Here is a 7980-nt window from a genome sequence, read left to right as displayed (position 1 = left end):
CCCTCTCTCCCGGATCCACGGCAGCCCAGACAAAGCCCAGCGGCAGGGGCTGCAAGCTCTACACCCCGGCCTGGGGGGCACCCCCACTGCTCCACCCACAGCAAGAACACTGATGCCCAACCCGGACCCATCACGCTACTCAGAAGCCACCACATGCCACTGGCCAACCCAGCAGACAGAGCAGGCGGGCTCCACCCTCCTGGCTGCTAGGGCCAGGGGAAGCCGCCCCTCTGCAGCTGGCCGGAGCGGTGGCCAGGGGCTGAGCACCCGCCAGGCCTGGGCGCCAGGGCTCTAGGTGCTGCCCCTCACACCGAGAGAGAGGGTGGGTGGAAGCTGGCCACAACCAAGGCACTCTGGGCCCACGAAGCCCACCTGAGGTCCCAAGGGTCATTCCTCCTCATCAAAATGGGCAGGGGTCTCTGTAAGACACTCCAAGTACACCCCAGACCCACACCCCCCGCCCACCCAACACACACGTACACACACGCACACACACTGTCCTGAGGGCTTGTATGTACAGGCCCAACTCCGCACAGGGGCGCTGGGAGGACGCCCGGCTGTCTGCAGAGGAGACGGTGCAGGAGCCCGGCCTCAGTGACCCACCAGGGTTCGCACCCCAGGCCGGCGTCGGGAAGAAACTGCCCAGCTCTCCAGCTTCCTCTGCAGCAGGCTGGCAGGGTGTGGGCGGGTCTCCCAGGCGGCGGAGAAGCAGGAGGGAGGGGAGGAGCCAGGGGACCGGAGCTCCCAGGAAGCTGGAGGTGTGCTCATTCTGAGCTGGGGACATGGTGACAGCGTTCCTGCAGCTTCCCGCCTGCTGCTCGTGGGGAGGGAACAGACGCGCATGTTCTGAGACAGCACGTCCGGCCACTCCTGGGGAGTTCCAAGTCACTGTGTCCCCGGGTCCTGCTACCAACCAGTCTGTTCGAGGAACCGAGCGTGGCCACATGCTGGGCCACACACACAGCCTCCGGTGAGGTGGCCAGACAATTTACCCACCAGTTCGAGCAAAGGTGTCCCCGGAGCAGAGAGCAGGGAGCTAGATGTACCCGATGGGACAACTCAGTAAAAGACGGGGCTCCAGGCTGTTTTCCAGAGAACATGGTGTAATCGTGACCGTCCCCGGTGCCTTCTGCAGGGGCCGAGCAGCGGGCACCCCTGTTCAGGGCACGTACCTGGGCAGGCCAAGGGCTGGCAGGGGGAGCCCCGGTGCTGTGGCTTCGGCCGTCAATGGTGCACTGGTCTCCCGACCAGGCTCTGTTCCTCCTCGCCCAGCGCCCCCCAGAGAGGCAAGAGGGGTAAGAGGGGCTCCTGGAGGCAGACTCGGGGAGACGGCCCCCCTGGGGGGTGTGCTCCTTTGCCCAGCTCGGCTTAAGGCATCCCTCCGACCCGTCTAAGTCCTGCACCTGGCCGGCTGCTGGGACAGAGGCTGCAGGCTGGGCGGTGGCAGCCAGACAGGGACCAGGCACCCTGCTTGCGCACCTGCCCTGGAAGCAAAAACGTCAGTGACCACTCGGCTCCTAGTGACCGAAGGACGGACCTGCAGGCTGGACGCTGAGCTCCACCTGCTCGGCTCCCCCGCTGTCCCCAGAGTGTCCCCGAGCGAGCCCAGCAGAGTGCAAATCTATGTACAGAGTAAGGCGGCAGGAAGGGGTGTCCTCACTGACCTCTGGACCATGTCCATCCCTGAGAAAGGGGTTCGACACCGCCGACTCTCACCTTCGTGGGTCTGTCCATTGTGCAATTCGTGGGTGGTGTTTTTTGAAAAACATTTTTTTGTTGGTTTTTTTTGTGGTTTTTTTTTTTTTTACAAATTGAGTTAGACACCTGAGGTGAAGAAATTGGAGGGGGGGGGGTTGTGGTGGACTCCATCAAGTTCTGTCTCTTTTCTGATGACAAAAGGAAAAGACGGGGTCACAGAGGACGTGAGCACCTGCATGCTCATGGCTGTAGTGGGGAACCCACGGCGAGACAGGGGCGGGGTGGGGCTGTGCTGCTGCGGCCGGCCGGGCTCAGGGCGAGCTGGCCGGGCTGATGGTGGGGCTGCTGGCGTCGGAGCGGCTGTAGTCGCTGAGCGAGCCGGTGCGGGAGCCGCCCGCGCGCCGCTGCAGCATGCCCGGGTGGAAGTTGGCGTGGCGGCGCGCGTGCTTGGTCAGGTGGTCGCTGCGCATGAAGCGCTTGCCGCAGATGGGGCAGCTGAACTTCTTCTCGCCCGTGTGCGTGCGGTAGTGGCGCGCCAGCTCGTCGGAGCGCGCGAACTTCTTGCTGCAGTCCGGCCAGCTGCAGGCGAAGGGCCTCTCACCTGCGGGGACACGCACAGCGTCAGTGGGCGCGCAGCCACCCCCAGCGGCTCCGCCGCCCCTGGCCGCCCCCGCCCTGCTGCGCCCTCTTTCTCCGTACCCCACCACCACCCGTGCATGGCAAATCCATCAAGGCAACGATGTGCATGCCTGTGCCCTCCTGCACGGACCTGGGGTGGAAGCAGACCTCTCCCAGGGTGACTGGCAGGGCCCCCTCTAGTACACACCAGAGCATGCCAGCCAGCAGCCTGTGCAGCCCAGCTCTCCCCAGCCTAATACTGAGCCAGGAGGGAAGTCGGGGCCAGGGAGGGGTCCGCACCTGGGAGAGGCCAGCTACCCCACCTGGCCCACACCCCTGCAGGCACTCTCTCATCTCCCATCTGTAGCAGGAGGGCGTCTGCTCTGCAAGTCTGACCAAGATGTCTGGGTCAGCTCAGCAGGCTCCCACCAGAGTCTGCTGCTCCTTCCCGCAGAGAAGTCCCAAAGCGGCCAATTGGTGACAGCCAGCAGGACAGGAATTGCAACAGGAAACTCCTGCAGCACCGAGAAGGGTGAGACAGACGAGGGTGGCTGCCCAGAACACGAAGTGACAGGGAGGTAGCAAAGGTCAGCTGTGGACAAGACCCTGCCCCCTTCCCTCCCATCCCTCCCATCCCTGGGTCAGAGCGAGGGACAGGCCTGCATTTACCCAGGCAGACTCTGAACCACGGAAAATGATGCCAACTGCTCGGGAAGAACCAGTGGGAGGGCCTGGCACCCCAGACTGCAGCCCTTCTGGCACTGGGGTGGGCACACAGCCACCTTGCCCGCTCCAGTCCTTGAAGCTGGCCCACCTGTGCCCAGAGGAAACCCACACCACCCATCCCGAATGAGCTCATCAAACTGAAATATAAACAGACACCCAAGGACGGCCAGGTGGCCAAGGAAAACCAGCAGCATGAAAGGGAAAAGCCAAGAGCCACAAAGCCAGCGACTCCAGCGGAAAAAGAAGGAAGCCAGGAAACAGAAGAGCGTTAGCCTGAGACTCCTAATGAGCATTCTCGGGGACATTGCAGACAGAGCTCGATGCAAAAAGCAAACAGGAGACCACGAAAAGGAACTCCAGAGAACCAAACACTGTTTAGAAGTTGGGAGTATCTTTGCCCAAACAGAAATTCCAGAGTAAAGCTGGAAATATCCCCAGAGCACAGAACAGAAACGTGCTCTAGAAAAACATGTCCACGTCAGTGTCCTTGTCTCCTGGCAGCGCGGACGCCGGCCCTGTGTGGCGGCTGTATGCCCGTCCTTCCTGATTTTATCATGCTCCGGGGCGTGGGGGGGGCCATGGTGTGGGGGCCTGGTGCGGGGGGCCTGGTGGGGGGCGGCCTGGTGCGGGGGGCATGGTGTGGAGGGGCATGGTGTGGGGGCCTGGTGCGGGGGGCATGGTGTGGAGGGGCATGATGTGGGGGCCTGGTGCGGGGGGCATGGTGTGGGGGCATGGTGTGGAGGGGCATGGTGTGGGGGCCTGGTGCGGGGGGCATGGTGGGGGGGCCATGGTGTGGGGGCCTGGTGCGGGGGGCATGGTGTGGAGGGGCATGGTGTAGAGGGGCATGGTGCGGGGGGGCATGGTGTGGAGGGGCATGGTGCTGGGGGGCACGGTGCGGGGGGGCCTGGTGGGGGGGTGGGGGAGGACATGGTGTGGGGGGCTGGTGGGGGGGAGGGCATGGTGTGGGGGGAGAGCATGGTGGGGGAGCATGGTGTGGGGGGAGGGCATGGTGTGGGGGGCATGGTGTGGGGGGAGGGCATGAAATCAAACAGGAAAGCAGACCATCCATCCCCAACCTATGTGATGATTATAAACAGTAGAAACTAACAGTTCAGAGTTTCAGGGAATGGGGTACCCGCCTAACAGAAGACTGAGTAAAAGGAGAGAAGAAAAGGAGGAGAGGCGGTCACCCAGAAACCACAGCATCTGGCAGGTTAGAGAAAGAAAAGGGAGGCGGGGCTGACAGGTGGGCAGGGCGGGGAGCAGGGCTCCTCTGAGAATCTCTGCAGAGTCAGAACGCTGGGTACAAAGAGGAGACGGACTTCAGAGAGAGAGGCAAGACCAAGGAACATCGGGTCACCCCTGCGGGATCAAGGCTGCGACAGGCTTCTCATGTCACCCTGGATGACGGAGGAACAGACCCTTCCGAGGGGACCTCTCACACTCGGCAGAGGTGAGACAATCGCGAGAAGCCAGGGGAGTGAGTGAACGACAGGGGGTGGGGCTCAGGCAGAGACCTGGGGGCCATGGAGGAGAGGCCCCGGAAACACAGGGCGGGAGTCCCAAGAAGTTAGTCCCGTGCACCAGAGAGTGTGACCACGAGGCCGAACACATGTCAGGACACAGCCCAGCAGCGTGGCTCAGTGAGCTGAGTGTCGTCTCATGCACCTAGAGGTCACAGGTTCAATTCTCGGTCAGTGCAGATGCCCTGGTTGCGGGCTCGATCCCCAGTGGGGGGCATGTTTCTCTCTCATCAAGGTTCCTATCTCTCTCTCTAAAAAAAAAATCAATAAAAACATGTTTGTTTTTTAAATCAGGACACTGTAGACACATACTATTGTTTGACGAAAAGGAAAAGAAAAAAAGAGGCAATGAGCAACTGCAGGAAAAATAGAAGACATGCAAGAAAACTGTGGTCTCCGAAGCAAACTGAAACACCTGGTGCTCATGAGCGATCCGGGCGGAGCCCGGGATCCGGGGCTTCACAAGAAGCCCACGAGGAGGCGGAAGGGAACAATGGCAGCACCCGCCTGGCCTACAGGAGGACTCTCACTTAACAGTCGTGCTCACGGGAGCACCAGCCCTCGACTCAGTGAGATCCAGTCTCACAGAGGTGGCGCATGGCCCGGCAGACCACATGGACCGAGGGGACGGCGGGAACACACAGGTGTAGTCAGAGGGACTCCCTAAATGAGGCTCAGGTTACAAGGACAGTCAACAGGAGAATACAATAAGGACACACCCACCGGGCCTTCAGGACGCAGGGAAGCAGCAGGGACACTGGCCTGTTTCTGGCAGAACCAACAAGACAACAGAAACCAGAGCCAGGCCGGGCTCTTGGGAGCAGGTCTGGGTTGAGAAGAGAATTCTTGCGTTGTTTATAAGCTCTTCTAAGTTACGTGTCTTTTTAAAAAACCATGCATTTATCTCTTTGATAACAGGAAAAAGGGATATTTAAATAGAATTCTTTATGTATCTGGCCAGAGTTTGCCAAACCAAGTTCAAAGAGACATTAGAATTGAATAAATTGCTGTTGGGCGCCAGGGGAAGAAAATTCTGTGGACAGAAGTGCTTGGGAAACGCCAGGCTAATTCCACTCCAGGACAGTCACAGGGACACCAGTCACTATGCTGGTACAGGTCCAGCATCGAAAGAATGGTTTTGCTTCTTGTGAGCGGGTGCTGAGTTCAAGAGTTGGGGGCGTCGCCATGGCCGGTTTGGCTCAGTGGTAGAGCATCGGCCCACGGACCAAAGAGTCATGGGTTCGATTCCGGTCAAGGGCACGTACCTCAGCTGCAGTTCGTCCCAGGCCCTGGCAGCCAGTCGACGTGTCCCCTCTGACATGGATGTTTCTCTCTCCCTCCCACTCTATCGGAAGATAAATAGAAAACTATCCTCAGGTGAGGATTAAAACAAAAAAAGAGTAGGGGGTGTCAAGGCCGACAGATGAGGCTCAGACGCTGCGTCCCCAGGGTGTGGATAGCATGGCCTCAGACTAGCGCTGTACTGCCCGTGGTGGCCCAGTGTCCCCGAGAGGCACAGCCCTGTCCTGGTCCCTGCAGCCTCTGAGCGTGTCCTTGTGCGGCAGAGGGTCTTTGCAGATCAAGCGGAGGTGAGCGTCTAAAATGAGTCACAGGGTCCTAGAGGACAAGGGGAAAGGACGCAGAGAGGAGAGCGTGTGGCGGCGGAGGGAGATGGCCTGGTGTGTCTAAGCCAAGGAAATCTAAGCACGAGATGTACGAGGCCTCCAGAAGGCCTCGCACTGCATGACGCAGACCTCGGCACCCCTGCCAGTGACAGACACACTCCCGCGGCTGTGAGCCACTCGGTCTGTGGTCATGTGTGGCAGCCACAGGAGACAAATGTGCAGCCCATGCTTACACTGATGCCCACAGCCAGCCCTCGGGGCTGTGCCTGGCACATGCCGGGTGCCGACCCTGGAACGTTAGTTATCACTGTGGCTCTGACCCACTATCCTCACCAACTAGGGCTCCTTGGATTTGCGGAGGGGAACCACCCACATTCAGACTCACCCTTGCTTCCAAGTAAGTCCTGAGCCCTTGCTGAGGGCTTATCCTTTTAGTGGGGGTCCTTCTGCCGACCCGTCTGGGAGGCACGTGAGGTGGGTGTTACCTATAGACGGGCACCGAGATGGCACGCTGGTGCCAGCAGCCTGGCGTGGGGGAGGGGAGGAGGGCCAGGCGCCACCACGAGGCCTGTCTGGGCGTCAACAGCTCAACACTTTTATGGGGTGCAAACCTCACAGCTGGCCCTGGGGACATGGTTGTGAGGCGGACAGACAGGGTCCTCCCTGCTCCATTCGCTAAGCCGTCTGCCTATGCCGCGGGGGAGGGGCAGTCAGCGGGGCCACAGCAGGCGGGAGCTGGGAGCTGATCCGTGCTGGCACGGCAGCACCAGGGTCGGGCCGGGCCATCCCCGGAGTGGTGACATTCAAGGGGCAGCCTGGACACTGATGAGGAATGGCCAGCAGAGTGGGAAGGGAGGGGACCGTGTCCCAGGGCAGCACTTCTGCATACACGGGCCCTGCAGCCTTGTGCACGAGGCTGTGTCCACTGCCCTGGACCGCGACTGTGCTGAGTGCAACAAGCCAGCCAGAGGAAGACAAATAGCACATGACCTCGCTTATTTGTGGAATCTAATGAACAAAATGAATTGACTAACAAAATAAGTCTGGAGACACGGAGGCATGGAACAGACGGACATGTCTCAGGGGTGGGTGAGGGAGGATGAGAAGAGATGAACCCAGTAACTTACGTATTTATGTGCATGGCCCATGGACAGCACCCCAGTGTGGGGAAGGCCTGAGGCAGGGCTGGATGGGGGCCGGGGGAATTCGGGGACATCCGTGATGCCATCAAATATATATATACACACATACATATACGAGAGAGGGAGAGGGAGAGACTGAAAGGAAACGGAAACTCGAGCACACACTCCAGTAGCTGTCACGGAACCTCTGGAATATCTCATTGTTGTCTTTTGAAAGAAAGAAGGACCAATGATATTACTATGAGAACAGGGGGAGGATGTTACCCCCAGTGTCCCTGGGCCTCACTCTGGAACCCTGCTTCTGGGACGGACGCCAAGTGCTGGGGGCCTGTAGGTGCGGGTCCTACAGAAGTCAGCCCCCTGGGCCGAACAGCTCCCTCCTCACTGGGCTCAGAGGCTGCACCTGCCTCCCCCGGCCTTTGACAGGGGCGGCAGCAGTGCCCGGGCCGCCACCAGGAGAGTGTGCAGTCCGCTCAGTGACACTGGCTCTCCGGGACTCCTGAACCTCGAGGGGGGCTCCGCCCTCCCTGGCCTCCCAGCCTAAGCCCCGGACACCCCTCAGTCTGGCTGCTCCCATTTTCAGGACGGCGGGCTGTTTGGGGAAGGCACTCGTGATGGGGGCAGGGTGAGAGAAACAGGCAGAGATCC

The 7980-nt window shown here is 60.3% G+C and overlaps 1 long non-coding RNA gene across 1 annotated transcript in view; it reads right to left on the bottom strand.

Annotated features, from left to right (window-relative positions):
• Positions 1 to 1745: 1745 nt before the first annotated feature.
• The window catches only part of LOC118640847, a 29489-nt gene continuing 23254 nt past the window's right edge, over positions 1746 to 7980 (bottom strand). The window contains exon 2 of the long non-coding RNA XR_004961469.1: positions 1746 to 2299. This is a non-coding gene — a long non-coding RNA (uncharacterized LOC118640847). The remainder of the gene's footprint in view (positions 2300 to 7980) is intronic.

This window comes from Molossus molossus, unplaced genomic scaffold (genome assembly GCF_014108415.1).
Source record: "Molossus molossus isolate mMolMol1 unplaced genomic scaffold, mMolMol1.p scaffold_m16_p_24, whole genome shotgun sequence".
NCBI lineage: Eukaryota > Metazoa > Chordata > Mammalia > Chiroptera > Molossidae > Molossus > Molossus molossus.
Note: the sequence above shows the minus strand (reverse complement) of the source record. Positions and strands in the feature narration are given on the sequence as shown.